This window comes from Lactuca serriola, chromosome 1 (genome assembly GCF_051521515.1).
Source record: "Lactuca serriola cultivar US96UC23 chromosome 1, Lser_US96UC23_V15, whole genome shotgun sequence".
NCBI lineage: Eukaryota > Viridiplantae > Streptophyta > Magnoliopsida > Asterales > Asteraceae > Lactuca > Lactuca serriola.
In genome coordinates, this window is record NC_136408.1 from 177,930,893 (window position 1) to 177,950,941 (window position 20,049).

The window sequence follows — 20,049 nt, forward strand, 5'->3', positions numbered from 1 at the left end:
CAACCGCCATCTCTCAGAGAGAAACCCTAAAGAAAGTGTGCAACCGTTCTTAGGCCATTTGTGAGTATTCTAAGCTTGGTGGTGCCATTTCAAGGTAGCAAAGGAGAAGAGGAGCTCATTGGGGAAGGCTAGAAGTGGTACTCAAGTGTAGATCTGAGCTTAGCAAAGGTTGAGGCTTCATTTCAAGGTAAAAAGCCCAGATCTTGTCCTATAGTTCTTGTAATATGCTTCATGTACCATTTTTTAGGGTTTTAGTCCCAAAGGTGGATACTTTTGAGCAAATGGTCTCCATAAGCTTAGATCCTTCGTATTTCTGGTCTATTTGAGTTGTAGACTCATAAAAATGCAATCTTGGTCGTGAACATTGCACCATGCATGAGATCTAGGTCCTTGAGTTGGAATAGAGTGATGTTATGAAGTGTTGGAGCCTTTACAACCATGCCAAGGCTTAAAGGTCTCGACTTTATGGGTATAGACGCATAAACAGAGCCGGATCTAGAAGTTGGAGTAATGGCTTAACCGATTAAGACCAGAAATGATGTATGCTAAAGTCTGATGGTTACGCTGGGCATAACTTCCAGTACGCGCAGCGTACTGGGTGGAGACCCCGATCCATGGGTTGGCGATGTACGCCCCGTGTACATCAAGCAGTACGCCCCGCGTACTCGTAGGGTTGAATTTTGTTGACTTTTTAGGGTTTTGGTCAACATGAAGACTTTGGGTCAAGGAGGGGTAAAATGGTCTTTTACCCTCCGAGGATTGGTGTTAAGGGGTAAAAGTTTTGTTATGAAAGTCTTTGAGTATTAATATGATATTTTTATGATTAGGCGAGGTAGAGTCGTCGTTGGATTTTGAGAGATAGCGAGTACGCGAGATCTTAGACTTTCCACGAGGTGAGTCTTCTCACTATACGTTACCTTTAGTGGTATTCTGAGTTGACCAGAGGGTCTTATGTGCTATGTATGAGATTATGTGTTATATTTGAGATTGCATGCTATGTGTTATTTGTATGCTGTATGACTATATAGACCGGACCAGAGGGTCGAACGATTCATACCGGGCCAGAGGGCCCAATGAGCTATGACCGGACCAGAGGGTCCAACGAGCTGCAGGGCTGGAGGGTCCCGCTGAGACATCTTGACCGGAGGGTCGGGTTAGCCTGGAGAGGCGTATTTGTGGTATGTGGTATTTTGGGGAACTCACTAAGCATTATGCTTACATTTGTTGTGTTTGATGTCTCAGGTACCAGCAAGGACCGTGGAAAGGCGACGGCTTGACTCGTACACACTCACACCGATGGAGTTCACTTTTGAGAGATCTTGGGAATTTGTTTTGAAAACACTGTTGTTTCGGATTGAAATTATGATATGATATACATTTTGTGGTTTTAAAAATTAAAAATTTAATTGGAAATTTTACGTTGTTACAAGTTGATATCAGAGCCTTGGTTTGAGGGATTCGGATACACCTTCGGGCGTATTTGAACTCAAACCGAGGATTTGTGAAATTTTACAACCAAAACTACAAATTTTCTAAAAAGAAAAAGAAGTTTTGGAAACGAGCAGAGTGGATGGTGTGTACGGTCAACCAGCGCCCGAACGGTGAATCCCCAAAATACCCTTACATTATATGTTATGAGTTATGAGATATTATTTTATGCATGATAGAGAGGCTAGGTATTCCTATAAGGACTAGAGTGGCCTGATTTGTGATACCTTAGCCTAGGAGATTACTGCTCTATGAGATACTTTGAGAGTGAGTAGGTAGCAGTGAGGAGCTCATGATAGGTCTACTGAGGGTAGTCAATGCATAGCGAGAGTAGAGTATTTACAACTTGGGATCCTAGGAGGAGGACTTGGATTGTATATTGATTCGATGTGGACAATAGTATTGGGCCCATACTATTGAAAACACCGGATTGGTGCGCAGTCCAAGTAAGCATCCTTGGGGATACCAGGAGTGAGGATGTTTGAGTTATCGAGTGTGAGTATACTCGAGAGTATCCCTGATATTTCTTATGTTGTATTTCAGAGGTTGATCATGGTCGGGACACGCCATAACCCCGAGAGCAGTGGGGTGAGCGATGAGGAGATCCATCGGATCATCCATGAGGAGGTGGCTGCTGCCATCAGAGCCGAGATTCTGGAGATGTTTGGGTCTATTAAGACCACACTGATCGAGATGTTTGACGAGCGTTATGCTGCCTTGACTGATGCTGCTGTTGCTGCTGCAAGACCCCAGGGTGGTGATTCGTTGCTATACCGAGAGTTCAGCAACACGAAACCACCAGAGTACGATGGTACGCAGGACCCGATCGCCGCTATGAGGTGGATCTCAGACATGGAGGGGTGTTTCTATACGTGCTTGTGTCCGGAGCACTTGAGGGTGCGATTCGCACTCAACCAGCTTCGCTTGGGGGCGAAGGACTGGTGAAAATTCGTGACCGCGAGCTATTCTACAGCTGAGCTGACGGCAGTGACCTGGGAGAGGTTGACTGCGATGTTTCGTGACGAGTATGTTCCCCAAGTGGAGAGGGAACGTTTAGCTCAGGAGTTTCTGACCCTCAAGCAGGGGACAGAGTCGGTGACAGTGATTACGAGGATGTTTCATGAGCGGGCGTTGTTTTGCCCGGAGTTGGTATCCACTGAGTTGGCTCGCATGAGCCGTTATCTGAGTATTTTGAGGAGGGACATCCATGAGTTCATGGCAAACTCGACTTACCAGACATTTTCCGAGCTCAAGGAAAATTCCAAGAAGAGGGAGATCGAGCTTGAGACACAGGCGAGGGAGGAGACTGAGTTGTAGAGGGGTGATCGACAACCGGCGCAGTCGCAGCCGGCCGCCAAGCGGGCAAAGCCCGCTGATTCGAGGACGGGTAGTTCGAGGGGCCGCACTTGTGGGAAGTGCGGAAAGAGCCATGATGGGCCGTGCAAGGCTGGGGTATGCTACAAATGTGGGAAGGAAGGACATTTTGCTAGGGACTGTTCGAAGGGGTTCTCGGTTTGCTTCCATTGCAACCAGACCGGCCATCGGAAGGCCGAGTGCCCCCAGCTTCAGAGGTCAGCGCAGGGATCTGCACCTGCGGTTCGAGCTGCTGAGACCCGGCCAGTGAAGGCCGAAGCACCGAAGGCTAGGGGGAGAGCCTTCCAGCTGACTGCGGAGGAGGTCCGCGCAGCACCTGACGTCGTGGAGGGTATGTAATCTTTATCTTTTTTATGTTGAGTTTATACTATTGTAATTGCTATATGTTATGCGTAGGTACTTTTCTTGTGAGTTCTGTACCTGCATTGGTTTTATTCGACTCGGGTGCTAGTCGGTCTTTCGTATCTTTGGCTTTTAGTCGGCTCATTAGTATTCCGAGGGAGGCGTTGAGTCGACCTCTGCGGGTTTCCATAGCAGATGAGCATGAGGTATGTGCTACCGAGGTGATACGTGGATGCATGCTGGAGATCTTCGGGGTGGAGTCCCGATTGATTTGATTCCGATCGCTATGAGGGATGTTTGTGTCATAGTGGGAATGGATTGGTTGAGCCGTTTTGGGGCTGTCATAGATTGCGAGCGTCAGTTGGTGATGATCCGAGATCCTAGTGGGGGAGCGCTGACAGTTTACGGCGAGGGGACTCGTGGTGGTTCGGTTTTCTGTTCGGCCGCTAGAGCGAGGCGGAGTTTGCAGCAGGGCTGCAAGGGGTTCGTAGCCTATGTGACAGATGTGCGAGAGGCCGCTGGGAGGCCAAGTTCAGTGGATGAGGTGCCAATAGTGCGTGAGTTCCCGTACGTGTTTCCCGAGGAGTTGCCGGGTGTGCCTCCCGAGAGGCAGCTGGAGTTTCGTATTGATTTGGTTCCCGGGGCTACGCCTATCGCTAAGGCGCCGTATCGGCTAGCACCACCAGAGATGCAGGAGTTATCCTCACAGCTGCAAGAGCTGTTGGGGAAAGGGTTCATTCGTCCCAGTAGCTCTCCCTGGGGAGCGGCGATCCTTTTTGTCAAGAAGAAAGATGGTTCACACCGGATGTGCATTGATTACCGGGAGTTGAACAAGTTGACGGTCAAGAACCGGTATTCGTTACCGAGGATCGACGATCTATTCAGAGAGGCTCTTTGCCAAATTCTCCAAGTGCGATTTCTAGTTATGGGAGGTCCAATTCTTAGGGCATCTCGTTAACCAGAATGGGATATTGGTTGACCCAGCCAAGATTGAGGCTGTGATGAGTTGGGAGGTGCCGAGGTCACCTATGGAGATCAGAAGCTTCTTGGGGCTGGCAGGCTACTATAGGAGATTTATCAGAGATTTCTCCAAGATTGCCGTGCCACTTACCAAGTTGACCCGGAAGGTTGTTACTTTCTCATGGGGTCCGGAGCAGCACACCTGGTTTGAGACCCTTCGTCAGAGATTGTGCGAAGCTCCTATACTCGCACTACCGGAAGGGATGGAGGATTTCGTGTTGTATTGTGATGCTTCGATATTGGGGATGGGAGCGGTGTTGATGCAGAGAGGGCATGTGATCGCGTATGCATCGAGGCAGTTGAAGCCTCATGAGACGAGATATCCCACCCACGATTTGGAGTTGGGAGCTGTAGTGTTTGCCCTCAAGATCTGGCGTCACTATTTGTATGGGGTTCGGTGTATGATATACACTGACCACAAGATCTTAAAGTACTTGATGGATCAGCTAAACCTGAATATGCGCCAGAGGAGATGGTTGGATGTGGTGAAGGATTATGATTGTGAGATCCTGTACCACCCGGGCAAGGCTAATGTCGTAGCCGACGCTTTGAGCCGCAGGTCGGAGAGCGCCCTGATCCGAGGCATTTGTATGAGGTTGACGGTGATGACTCCGGTATTGGACACCATCCGAGGTGTGACAACCCGATATTTCAACTCTTTGTAATGACCAAAAAGGATCAAGTATTGTAACCACTTTTGAGTAATAAAATTTACTTTCATAATAAAATGTACAAATATTCTATTTAATTTCCTTCTATGTTTAAATGTCTTTGAACCATGATCGTACGTGAAAAGAACGCCCAAATCCGACTTCATATAGCGAAGTTATGATTTTTCCAAGTTCGGCTTAGCAACAGACAGCTAAAAACTCGAATCGGAGATCGAGCGACTTTTGGCCGGAATGACCTAAACGAGAATCGAAGGTCTCAACAATGGTATTCCAGCGGTAAAAAGTCTGGCAAAAACCGACATCAAATAAAGAAGTTATGAATTTTCAAAGAAATTCCTTAAACACGATGAGTTTATAATAAATAATAAAAAAAAAATAAAAAAAATAATAATTTCGGAATTTGCCGACGGAGTCTAAATGAAAGTTGTAGAGCGTAGTCTCACCTACGCGTGGATATAAAGACCATCGAAATCGGAGTTCGTATGAAAAAGATATGAATTTTTGAAGTTTATTAATTAAATTAATTATTTATTTAAATCAGAATTCGGACCTTGTCCGAAGAGGAGTCAGCGTCCTCATCCGAGGTACGCGCTGCGTACCCCTGTACGCCCAGCGTACCCGAGAGACTTGGCCTCTGATCGTCCACGTCGCCCTATCCGACGTGTCCGACCCGTCCGAAGCGTCCGACCCGTCCGACCCGCTATCCCGTCCGACCCGCCTCCCCAGCAACCCGTCCCATCCGACCCGTCTCCCCAGCAACCCGTCCCATCCGAAGCCGAGGCAGTCGAGGCTTCGGTCATGCATGACGTACGCGTACGCGCTGCGTACGAGCGTACACCCCGCGTACCGAGGAGGTTCAGCCTTCCTATAAATAGGATGCGAGGGCTTCCGAGAAAAGGGCTCATTTCTCTCCTCTCTCTCATAATCTTGCCTCGTTTTCCGTGCCCGTTCAAACCCGAAGCTCTGGTCTTTTTGGCTCAAGTCCCGAGGGTCGATTTTACTCCCGAGATTCCCGAGAATCCCGAGGAAAATCCGTTTCCCGAGACAAAACTCTGCCCGGTTTTTCCACCTCGCTATCTCCAAAACTTTCAAGTGAGTTTCGTACCCCTTAATCAACCTTTTTAAATATTCTAAATGCTTTTATATGCTTTCAAGGGGGGGGGGATTACAAGTAAAACACACGAGTATTATCGTGTGTTACATAAAGAAACTCTTTTATATGCTGTTATATATCCAAATCACATGCGAGTTATAAACCTCTAAGGAACTTTTATATATACATAATATATGTTAAAATAGCATTCTATCTTTTGAAATATAAATTCGTTGTAATGCATGTATAAACTAAACTTTTCTTAGATTATTCTTGTCTATCTTAGACTCTACACCAAAAATCTATGCTTTCATAAACAAGTGATTCCTTTTCTACATATTTCTACACAAACAAGACACACTTTTAGAAAACTATAATAGGTATAGTTTTACGAACAAATTTCTAACTCTTATGTACTAGAAACTTGAATTTCAAGAAGTTTACTTTCGTATACAAGAACAAACGTAACATTTTAACAAGTAGATCTGTTTTTATACCACGGATTTGTGAGACACTAACTTCCTGTACGTTCGAGTACACATTTCAAGTCCTGTATTATATACCAGAATCCCTTGGAGGGGGAGCATGGTGTTTGTGTATAGATCTATACGGGCTTGACAACCCGCGCCCTGACTGTTAGCTGCAGTCCACCGTTTGGGGTGACAAACGTCATAACATTCCAACGCCTGAAGAACGTTGTGTATAGGCATTCCGAGTCAATAGTATGGTTATAAAACTCACAAGGGGTATTAAAAATGCATTGATTTACAAGGTTTTCAAGCTCATTGGTTATTTTACACTTACATACATTTTGGAGACAAACATTGGTCTTGAGTGAAGGCTACTTTTATACTAGTAGAAAATATAGGATTTTCTAAACACAAACAAACAAAGATAAAACATTTCATTTCATTCAAACATTGTCACTTAAATACTTATGAAATTCACCAGCTTAAATGCTGACCTACTCTTTCAAAATTACTTGTATGTCCCAGGAAATCAGTAAATTCAGGTATTCATTACGCTTTTGATGAAGGGATGCTGCGGCGCCAGTTAAATCTCGTATTTTTGACATCATATTGTAATTGAGTTTTGAACATGTAACTTTTGACAAATGTAAACTTTCAATTATATATATGATGGTTGTATTGCTTTCTTTACTATGTATTCATTTGTTACGTTACCACATGAAGTCATCCGCCCCCGAACGTTTCCGCCATTCAGGTTTGGGGGTGTGACAGATTGGTATCAGAGCAATGTTTATAGTGAACTAAGTATATCGAACCACATAAGATATACAAACTATAAATGCTTAAGGGACTAATACTCTCTGACAAAACAAATTTTCTTTTTACGCTTAAGCAGTTTTGCGTTCAACTTAAATTGATAGTTCATTTAAGTACAATTACATGCTTACCACAAATTATTTTCATGTTATACAACTATACAAGTATTTAGACAAGTTGACACTACGATTGAGACTCGATATATGTAATCAGATTTTGGACAAATATAGCGTGATCAACTATATTTTCCCAAGATTGGACCAACGTATATCGAGGAATGATCGTAGTAAGCAACAAGTCAAACCTTACCAAACCATTACAAGAATCAAACACAAGAATTAAAATACTATAGGAGTATTTGCAATCTAAACTAGTTTAACTTACATGTTTTGCATGTTCCGACTTTATTCAATTCTTATAACCCTATTTCTCGTACAGTCAAATGGCTGGATTTCAACACCCTGGCGACCCCTACTTTCCCAACCAATGCAACGGAGGATGGATCGAAGATGATCCCGAAGAGGACGAGGAACCCATAGAAGTGGGTGATGACTCCGGTACCGACTCAGAGCCGGAAGTTATCGATCCACCACCCATTCAACCTCCCGTCTTCGTAAGGAACTTTGAAGGACCGACTCCCGTCTGGGGAAGTCACCTCCACCATTGGAGCCAACAGCAAAACCTACTCCCTCCCTACGACATGTGCCGGGACTTCTATGATGTCCGCGGCGGAGGTTCGGCTGATCGAGCACTCCCGGTAATGGTTGGTAAGTTAGCCAATCAGTCCTATCAGTCTGGAGTTCAAGCTAGTCGACTCCGGGATATCAACGTGGAAGTGCAGGTTCACACTTCTGACATCCGTAGGCTGGACAAGATGCAAGACAATGCTCAATTCCAAACCGAAGCATTTCAAGCGCAAATGATTACAGCCCTCGCTGAACTGAGGGAACAACAAGCCGCTTTCGATAGGCGTCTAATGGAGTCAAAGCAATCAGATGCGGAGTCAAGCTCCAAGCGCAACCTTCGACGCAAGTAGTGCTTGTCAAGGACTCAAATTTTGTTATAGCTTAGGACCTCGGCTAAAAGTCTTTAAATTTCTCGAACTTTGTAATCGGAGACCCTTATAGGGGTCAAATTTTCATGATCGTTGTAACAACTTTTATATTAATATAAGTGACACTATTACTACTATGTTAAGTATTTCGTTCAAACCTTGAATGGTCTTTGTAAAACCAAATACTTGTTTCATACCTTCAGTCTTACAAATAACTTTCATTCTTCTATTTTAAGACTCATACTATCATCTGTTGTTGAACTATAGCGATTTAGTTCATGAGACACATACATTTTCTATTCTATGAAATTCTTATCCTTGTCTTTTCAACCGATAGTTGAAGGATGCCTCCGCGCAGAAACCCAAGGCGAAACAACGGTGAAGAAGCACCTGTACCACCACCACCTCCACCACCTCAATTTGATGCTGTTATGTTTCAAGCAACAGTCACCGCAGCGGTGGCAGCTGCCATGTCACAGATCAATAACTCAAGTACTAATGGCTCGGGATCTGGCACACACCTATCCAACCATGGCGAGAGTCATGGACCACCTCGAGAATGCACCTATAAGGACTTCACTAATGCCAAGCCCCGGATGTTTTATGGAACTGGTGGTGTGATGGCCCTGAGGCAGTGGATTGAAAGGACGGAGGCAGTCTTTGAAATCTGCTCCTGTCCCGAGCACAGCAAGGTCAAATTTGCAACTTTCACTCTTCTTGATAAAGCTTTAACTCGGTGGAATGGCCACGTTAAAGTACTTACCCTAATCGTGGCAAACTCCATAAGCTGGGAGAGCCTGAAAGCCATGATGATGAGAGAATACTGCCCACGGGAAGAGATTCAAAAGCTTGAACACGAGCTATGGACTCTCGGAATGGTTGGTACCGACATCGCTACTTATACCAACAGATTCTGCGAGCTGGCAATCCTTTGTCCAAATATGATTGCTCCCGAGAGCAAGAAAATAGAAAGGTACATCTGGGGACTGACGCCCCAAATGCGATCAAGCGTGTTAGCTTCTAAACCTGACACCTTTGAAAGTGCTAAGGAACTGGCACAATCTCTGATTGACTACGGAGGTCATCAGAACTCAACCACTTCTGCACCAGCACCACAGAAAGGAAACAACAACAACAACAACAACAACAATGGCAGAAAGAGAGTGTGGAATAAAGGGAAGGGTGGGTCTTCCCAAGAATCCGCAAAGAAACAACTGGTTTCAGTGAATGCTGCCACTGTACCTGCTACGGATCCTACAAATACCTACCCAACAAAGCCTTATATAGGTAACCTCCCAAAGTGCACCAAATGCAATTACCACCACCATGGACCTTGTCGGGAAATGCAGTGTGCCAACTGCAACAGGAAAGGACACACAGCCCGTTTCTGCAAGGAACCCGCAAAGCCGATCACTCAAGTTCCCAGTGCGGGTCTAGGGCAGGCTTGCTACGGTTGTGGCGAGGTGGGCCACTACAAGAGGAACTGTCCTAAGGCAGCAGGCACCGGAGGTGTGGGACGAGTTTTGGCAATAGGCCACGACGAAGCTGTAGCTGACCCAGCTATAGTTGCTGGTACGTTCCTTCTCGATAATTCATATGCATGCATATTATTCGATAGTGGAGCGGAGAGAAGCTTCGTGAGTCAAAACTTTATTCATTTACTTAAACCTAAACCTAGCAAGTTAGAAAAATCATTCATTGTAGAGATGGCTAATGGAAAAACCGAAAACACTAATTGCATATACATGGGCTGTACGTTAACTTTAGACGGCCATTCTTTCCCAATCAATCTCATGCCGGTCCAAATTAAAAGTTTCGACGTCATAGTCGGCATGGATTGGTTGAGTCTTCTTCGCGCCGACATCATGTGCTTTGAGAAAGCAGTCCGTCTTAATCTCCCTAACAACGAAACATTAGTTATCTACGGCGACAAATCTAGTACAAACCTTCGCATCATTTCGCGCATCCAAGCTCGAAAGTGCTTGTGGAAGGATTGTCGAGCATTCCTAGCACACATCGTTGATACAAGTCAAGAACTGAAGGACATCAAGAGCATCTCGGTAGTACGCGACTTTCCCGATATCTTTCCAGAAGAACTACCAGGATTACCACCGCAACGCCATGTCGAGTTCAGAATCGACTTAATTCCAGGAGCTACCCCAGTAGCGAAGTCGCCTTATCGTCTTGCACCAGCAGAGATGCAGGAACTTTCCAGTCAACTTAATGAACTCCTTCAAAAAGGATTTATAAGACCAAGTTTCTCACCTTGGGGAGCACCGGTCTTGTTTGTAAAGAAGAAAGACGGATCGTTCCGTATGTGCATCGACTATAGAGAACTGAACAAACTTACTGTCAAGAACCGCTATCCTCTACCCCGTATTGACGACCTATTCGATCAACTTCAAGGGGCGAACTACTTCTCCAAAATAGATCTACGATCCGGATATCACCAATTACGAGTTCTAGAGGGGGACATTCCAAAGACAGCTTTCCAAACTCGTTATGGACACTACGAATTCGTAGTGATGCCGTTCGGATTAACCAATGCACCAGCAGTATTTATGGACCTAATGAATAGGGTATGCCGCCCTTACTTGGATCAGTTCGTCGTCGTCTTTATCGATGATATACTTATCTACTCTCGAAGTGAGGAAGAGCATAGTCAGCACCTACGAAGAGTCCTAGAAACACTGCGAATGGAGAAACTCTATGCGAAGTTCTCTAAATGCGAATTTTGGATCCGAAGAGTTGAATTTTTAGGCCACGTTGTTAGCGAGAAAGGTATACACGTGGACCCCTCCAAAATTAAGGCCATCGAGAACTGGTCGGCACCAAAGACACCTACAGAAATTCGTCAATTTCTAGGTCTAGCTGGCTACTATCGCAGATTCATAAAGAACTTTTCCAGCATTGCGAAACCTCTTACTACATTAACCCAGAAAGGTGTGGCCTTTGACTGGGAAGCGAAACAAGAGAAGGCATTCCAGACACTAAAGCAGGCCTTGTGCGCCGCACCGATACTATCCCTCCCCGAAGGGATAGAAGACTTCGTAGTGTATTGCGATGCGTCAAATCAAGGACTTGGTTGTGTTCTTATGCAGAGAGGGAAGGTTATCGCTTATGCCTCCCGACAGCTTAAGACACACGAAGTGAACTATACGACACACGATCTTGAGTTAGGAGCAGTGGTATTTGCTCTGAAGATCTGGAGGCACTACTTATACGGAACAAAGAGTACTATTTTCACCGATCACAAGAGCCTTCAACACATTTTCGATCAAAAGGAACTCAACATGCGACAACGACGATGGGTTGAGCTACTGAATGACTACGAATGCGAAATTCGTTATCATCCTGGCAAGGCCAACGTAGTAGCTGACGCCCTCAGTCGGAAGGAATACACTGGTCGAAGGGTCAAATCTCTGACCATGACTATCCATTCCCACTTATCCACACAAATTAAGGAGGCACAGATGGAAGCTTTGCAACCTGAAAATGTGGCAGGTGAATCCCTGCGGGGAATGGAGAAGAATCTAGAAGTCAAGGGTGGCGGAGCCTACTATCTCATGAACCGAATCTGGACCCCGAAACATGGTGGTTTCAGAAACGTAGTCATGACCGAGGCTCACAACTCAAGATATTCCGTTCACCCGGGTTCAGATAAAATGTATCTAGATCTTAAGAAACTGTACTGGTGGCCTAACATGAAAGCAGAAATTGCTACCTTCGTGAGTAAATGTCTTACTTGCGCTAAGGTTAAGGTCGAGTATCAGAAACCGTCAGGATTACTACAACAACCAGAGATACCAGAATGGAAATAGGAGCGGATTACTATGGACTTCATAACCAAGTTACCCAAGACGACAAGTGGACTCGATACCATATGGGTCATTGTCGACAGATTGACCAAATCTGTGCATTTCCTACCCATCAAGGAGACTGACAAAATGGAGAAGCTTACAAGAACTTACTTAAGGGAAGTAGTGCGACTGCATGGTGTTCCGATATCCATTATCTCCGATCGAGATAGTAGATTCACTTCAAGATTCTGGCAGTCACTACAAAGTTCCCTGGGAACTAGGCTAGACATGAGTACAGCCTACCACCCACAAACAGACGGACAAAGTGAGAGAACAATACAAACTTTAGAAGATATGCTGAGAGCCTGTGTGATTGACTTTGGAAAGGCATGGGATATTCATTTACCCCTCGTCGAATTTTCATACAACAATAGTTATCACACAAGCATAAAGGCTGCTCCGTTTGAAGCCCTCTATGGTCGAAAGTGCAGATCCCCTTTGTGCTGGACTGAAGTTGGCGATACCCACTTAGCTAGAGGAAGAGTTCCTGAAAGCACTCTCACCGGTCCGGAAATCATACGAGAAACGACAGAGAAGATCGTTTAGATTCGTGAACGATTGAAAGCCTCTAGAGACCAACAGAAAAGCTACGCTGACCAAAGGAGGAAACCTTTGGAATTCCAGGTAGGAGACCACGTCTTATTAAAGGTCTCACCGTGGAAGGGTTTAATACGATTTGGAAAGCGTGGGAAACTAAATCCAAGATACATAGGGCCTTTCGAGATCCTTGCCAGAATCGGCTCTGTGGCTTACAAGCTTAACCTATCACGCGAACTTAGTGACATCCATCCAACCTTCCACGTCTCAAACTTGAAAAAGTGTCTGTCCGACGAGACTCTTGTTATTCCACTCGACGAGATCGAGATCAACGAGAGCCTCAACTTTGTGGAAGAACCAGTAGAAATCATGGACCGAGAGGTCAAACAAACAAAACAAAGTCGCATACCCATCGTGAAGGTTCGCTGGAACGCCAAGCGGGGACCTGAATTCACATGGGAACGCGAAGATCAGATGAAACAAAAGTACCCTCATCTCTTTCATGTTCACTAGTATCTTTACTACTTTAAATATCGGGATGAAATTCTCTCTAACGGGGGGATGATGTAACAACCCGATATTTCAACTCTTTGTAATGACCAAAAAGGATCAAGTATTGTAACCACTTTTGAGTAATAAAATTTACTTTCATAATAAAATGTACAAATAGTTCTATTTAATTTCCTTCTATGTTTAAATGTCTTTGAACCATGATCGTACGTGAAAAGAACGCCCAAATCCGACTTCATATAGCGAAGTTATAATTTTTCCAAGTTCGGCTTAGCAACAGACAGCTAAAAACTCGAATCGGAGATCGAGCGACTTTTGGCCGGAATGACCTAAACGAGAATCGAAGGTCTCGACAATGGTATTCCAGCGGTAAAAAGTCTGGCAAAAACCGACATCAGATAAAGAAGTTATGAATTTTCAAAGAAATTCCTTAAACACGATGAGTTTATAATAAATAATAAAAAAGATAAAAAAATAATAATTTTGGAATTTGCTGACGGAGTCTAAACGAAAGTTGTAGAGCGTAGTCTCACCTACGCGTGGATATAAAGACCATCGAAATCGGAGTTCGTATGAAAAAGATATGAATTTTTGAAGTTTATTAATTAAATTAATTATTTATTTAAATCAAAATTCGGACCTTATCCGAAGAGGAGTCAGCGTCCTCATCCGAGGTACGCGCTGCGTACCCCTGTATGCCCAGCGTACCCGAGAGACTTGGCCTCTGATCGTCCACGTCGCCCTATCCGAGGCGTCCGACCCGTCCGAAGCGTCCGACCCGTCCGACCCGCTGTCCCGTCCGACCCGCCTCCCCAGCAACCTGTCCCATCCGACCCGTCTCCCCAGCAACCCGTCCCATCCGATGCCGAGGCAGTCGAGGCTTCGGTCATGCATGACGTATGCGTACGCGCTGCGTACGAGCGTACACCCCGCGTACCGAGGAGGTTCAGCCTTCCTATAAATAGGATGCGAGGGCTTCCGAGAAAAGGGCTCATTTCTCTCCTCTCTCATAATCTTGCCTCGTTTTCCGTGCCCGTTCAAACCCGAAGCTCTGGTCTTTTTGGCTCAAGTCTCGAGGGTCGATTTTACTCCCGAGATTCCCGAGAATCCCGAGGAAAATCTGTTTCCCGAGACGAAACTCTGCCCGGTTTTTCCACCTCGCTATCTCCAAAACTTTCAAGTGAGTTTCATACCCCTTAATCAACCTTTTTAAATATTCTAAATGCTTTTATATGCTTTCAAGGGGGGGGGGGGGATTACAAGTAAAACACACGAGTATTATCGTGTGTTACATAAAGAAACTCTTTTATATGCTGTTATATATCCAAATCACATGCGAGTTATAAACCTTTAAGGAACTTTTATATATACATAATATATGTTAAAATTGCATTCTATCTTTTGAAATATAAATTCGTTGTAATGCATGTATAAACTAAACTTTTCTTAGATTATTCTTGTCTATCTTAGACTCTACACCAAAAATCTATGCTTTCATAAACAAGTGATTCCTTTTCTACATATTTCTACACAAACAAGAACACACTTTTAGAAAACTATAATAGGTATAGTTTTACGAACAAATTTCTAACTCTTATGTACTAGAAACTTGAATTTCAAGAAGTTTACTTTCGTATACAAGAACAAACGTAACATTTTAACAAGTAGATATGTTTTTATACCACGGATTTGTGAGACACTAACTTCCTGTACGTTCGAGTACACATTTCAAGTCCTGTATGATATACCAGAATCCCTTGGAGGGGGAGCATGGTGTTTGTGTATAGATCTATACGGGCTTGACAACCCGCGCCCTGACTGTTAGCTGCAGTCCACCGTTTGGGGTGACAAACGTCATAACATTCCAACGCCTGAAGAACGTTGTGTATAGGCATTCCGAGTCAATAGTATGGTTATAAAACTCACAAGGGGTATTAAAAATGCATTGATTTACAAGGTTTTCAAGCTCATTGGTTATTTTACACTTACATACATTTTGGAGACAAACATTGGTCTTGAGTGAAGGCTACTTTTATACTAGTAGAAAATATAGGATTTTCTAAACACAAACAAACAAAGATAAAACATTTCATTTCATTCAAACATTGTCACTTAAATACTTATGAAATTCACCAGCTTAAATGCTGACCTACTCTTTCAAAATTACTTGTATGTCCCAGGAAATCAGTAAATTCAGGTATTCATTACGCTTTTGATGAAGGGATGCTGCGGCGCCAGTTAAATCTCGTATTTTTGACATCATATTGTAATTGAGTTTTGAACATGTAACTTTTGACAAATGTAAACTTTCAATTATATATATGATGGTTGTATTGCTTTCTTTACTATGTATTCATTTGTTAAGTTACCACATGAAGTCATCCGCCCCCGAACGTTTCCGCCGTTCAGGTTTGGGGGTGACACGAGGGGCCCAGGCTGAGGCTGCGAGATCAGAGAACCGAAAGCGGGAGCGGGTTGTTGGGCAGGTGTCGGAGTTCGTTACCGATAGTCGGGGGCTTATGACGTTTCAGGGTCGGATTTGGGTACCGTTTGTGGGCGGGACGCGTACCATTTTGATGGAGGAGCCGCATCGATCGAAGTTCTCGGTCCATCCCGGGGCTACCAAGATGTATTTGGACCTAAAGAAGGAGTATTGGTGGCCCTGTATGAAGAGGGATGTTGCTTGGTTCGTCGAGAGGTGCCTAACTTGTCGCCAAGTTAAGGCCAAGCACCAGCGTCCGCATGGTAAGCTGCAACCGTTGGAGATTCCCGAGTGGAAGTGGGAACAGGTTATCATGGATTTTATTAGCAAATTGCCAAGGACTGCGAGAGGAGTCGATGCAATTTGGGTGATTGTGGACAGGTTGACGAAGAGCGCTCATTTTCTTGCTATCAGTGAGAGCTCTTCTGTTGAGAGGTTGGAAGAGTTGTATGTGAGGGAGGTGGTATCGCGGCATGGGGTTCCGTTGTCGATTGTTTCAGATCGAGATGTGCGATTTTCTTCCAGATTTTGGAAGAAGTTCCACGAGGAGTTAGGTACGAGGCTGCATTTCAGTACCGCATACCACCCACAGACGGACGGACAGAGCGAGCGGACGATTCAGACGCTTGAGGATATGCTCCGAGCATGTGTTTTGGATTTTGGAGGGAGTTGGGACACCTATCTACCCTTGGCAGAGTTTACGTACAACAATATCCATCATTCGAGCATTGGTATGCCACCTTTTGAGCTGTTGTATGGGAGGAGGTGTCGCACCCCCATTTGCTGGGGAGAGGTGGGGCAACGGGTAATGGGTAGGACAGAGATTGTACTCCAGACGACCGAGCAGATATAGCAGGTCAGGCAGAGATTGTTGACCGCGCAGAGTCGCCAGAAAATTTATGCGTACAAGCGTCGGTCCGAACTCGAGTTTCAAGTTGGTGACCTTGTGCTCCTAAAGGTCTCTCCTTGGAAAGGAGTGATACGATTCAGGAAGAGGGGCAAGTTGGGACCCCGATACATTGGACCCTTCAGGGTAATTGCTAGGGTACGCAGGGTAGCCTACCGGTTGGATCTACCTGCTGAATTGGGAAAGATCCACGACACCTTTCATGTTTCTCAGTTGAGGAAATGCATCGCCGACGAGTTGGCCGTGGTGCCTTTGGATGATATTCAGGTGGATGCAGGCCTGAATTATGTGGAGAGGCCAGTGGCAATCGGGGATGGAAGGGTTAAGGTTCTGAGGAACAATGAAGTACCCTTGGTACAAGTGCAGTGGCAACATCGGAAGGGGTCCGAGCTGACATGGGAGCCCGAGGCTGAGATGCGAGATCAGTATCCGGAATTGTTTTCGGTATGAGACTTCGAGGACGAAGTCTGGTTCTAGCGGGGGAGAAATGTAACAGCCCAAAAACCAGGTACCCTTCTATTTATCCCTTCATCTTTAATATGTTCTCTTTTCAGGGTTGCATGATTAGCGAGTATGCTGGGCATACAAGGTGTACGCTGTGCGTACTCGTGCGCTTCATTTGGACGCGTTCACCCTTAGGTACGTTGGGCATACCCAAGGTTACGCGGGGCGTAACCGGTCCAGACCTAAAAACCCTAATTCATTTGGAGGGCTATAAAAGGAATGTGTGGCTCGACTTCTCAGCCACCATCCCTCAGAGAGAAACCCTAAAGATAGTGTGTAACCGTTCTTAGGCCATTTGTGAGTATTCTAAGCTTGGTGGTGCCATTTCAAGGTAGCAAAGGAGAAGAGGAGCTCATTGGGGAAGGCTAGAAGTGGTACTCAAGTGTAGATATGAGCTTAGCAAAGGTTGAGGCTTCATTTCAAGGTAAAAAGCTCGGATCTTGTCCTATAGTTCTTGTAATATGCTTCATGTACCATTTTCTAGGGTTTTAGTCCCAAAGGTGGAGACTTTCGAGCAAATGGTCTCCATAAGCTTAGATACTTCGTATTTCTGGTCTATTTGAGTTGTAGACTCATAAAAATGCAATCTTGGTCGTGAACATTGCACCATGCATGAGATCTAGGTCCTTGAGTTGGAATAGAGTGATGTTATGAAGTGTTGGAGCCTTTACAGCCTAGCCAAGGCTTAAAGGTCTCGACTTTATGGGTATAGACGCAAAAAACAGAGCCGGATCTAGAAGTTTGAGTAATGGCTTAATCAATTAAGACCAGAAATGATGTATGCTAAAGTCTGATGGTTACGTTGGGCGTAACTTCTAGTACGCGCAACGTACTGGGTGGAAACCCCGATCCATGGGTTGGCGATGTACGCCCCGCGTACTCGTAGGGTTGACTTTTGTTGACTTTTTAGGGTTTTGGTCAACATGAAGACTTTGGGTCAAGGAGGGGTAAAATGGTCTTTTACCCTCTAAGGATTGGTGTTAAGGGGTAAAAGTTTTGTTATGAAAGTCTTTGAGTATTAATATGATATTTTTATGATTAGGCGAGGTAGAGTCGTCGTTGGATTTTGGGAGATAGCGAGTACGCGAGATCTTAGACTTTCCACGAGGTGAGTCTTCTCACTATACGTTACCTTGAGTGGTATTCTGAGTTGACCAGAGGGTCTTATGTGCTATGTATGAGATTATGTGTTATATTTGAGATTTCATGTTATGTGTTATTTGTAAGCAGTATGACTATATAGATCGGACCGGAGGGTCCAACGATTCAGACCGGGCCAGATGGCCCAATGAGCTATGACCGGACTGGAGGGTCCAACGAGTTGCGGGGCTGGAGGGTCCCGCTGAGACATCTTGACCGGAGGGTCGGGTTAGCCTCGAAAGGCGTATTTGTGGTATGTGGTATTTTGGGGAACTCACTAAGCATTATGCTTACAGTTGTTGTGTTTGATGTCTCAGGTACCAGCGAGGACCGTGGGAAGGCGACGGCTTGACTCATACACACTCACACCGATGGAGTTCACTTTTGAGAGATCTTGGGAATTTGTTTTGAAAACACTGTTGTTTCGGATTTGAAATTATGATATGATATACATTTTGTGGTTTGAAAAAATTAAAAATTTAATCGGAATTTTTACGTTGTTACAGCTGTAAACTCCCATTAATGGTCTCTTTGGTGGTTAAATCCATTCCTATGCCTTAGATTAAATCTTAGCACCATTTCCCATATGATATTTGACCATTTAGCACCTTAAAACCCATCAACCATGAGTTCACGGCCGTGAACTCATGTGGTCATAGTCTTAGGGCCAAAAACTCTTGTGTGAGTTTACTCTTGAAGAGTAAACTCCATATCCAAGCTATATGTATCCATAGATGTCACCCGGGTCCCTCCAAACACTTGTAATGAAGTGTTTTCGTACCTAGAAGTGTATGTCATCAATTAATTAGTGGTTCAAATCCTAATTAGATACAAATGTGTATATTTTCATATTACATTGGAATCTTGTTCATTTGCAAACCCAGAACCGACGTTTAGGATCCAAACCGACGCGTTCCTCAACCGGTGAGTTCATACCCCTACCTTTTTCAACGTTTTTCAATGTTTTCAGGGGGAATATAAGCAAAAGTACAAGAATATCTTGTAATTAAATTCATTATTTCATTTGAATGGTTTCATAATCCGTACACTTTTAATAATTGAAAACATATTAACAAACTGTTTGACTCGCAGAGTTGTTGTTTTGAAACCGATTTCAATTCTTATTATATAGTGTTATACTTTATACTTCGCAATTGAATGTTCACACATTTACTGTTTGAAATCATAGAACCTTTGTATTGTCCTTAATAAAACACCCCTAGATACGATTGTGAAGGATAGGTATCATTAGAACTTAGTCAGGTCCTAGATAGTACTCCCCCTAGATACGAGAGTAAAGGACCAATAAAACAGGGTTTTTGTATTAATAATTCAAGTTTTTAAATTCATAAATCTTAAGATTGGAGACACGTCCTTTGTAACACTTCCCTTAGATACGAGAGTGGAGGACTATCCCTGTAACCAGAATCTCCGGAAGGGAGAGTCTGACTTGAGTGTATAGATCTATACGGGACTGACTATCCCGCACCTGGCTGCTAGCTACAGCTGAACCGAAAGGTTCAAGGGTGACAAAAGTCATAAAAAGATACTGGCCCCGTTTCGAGTCATATCTAGTCTGAAGTATGGTTGAGGAACTAGCAATCAAGATTATGAAAGCTTTATACTTACTTATTAGTTTTATATACGTGTTAAAACTAATGTACAATTAAAGGTAACAAAACTTTCATGGAACTTCACGCACACACACTTTAAGTATGATAGATACTTGTACATTACTTGTACATTACTTCCTGGGATAACTGAACTTGTTCTTAATCAGA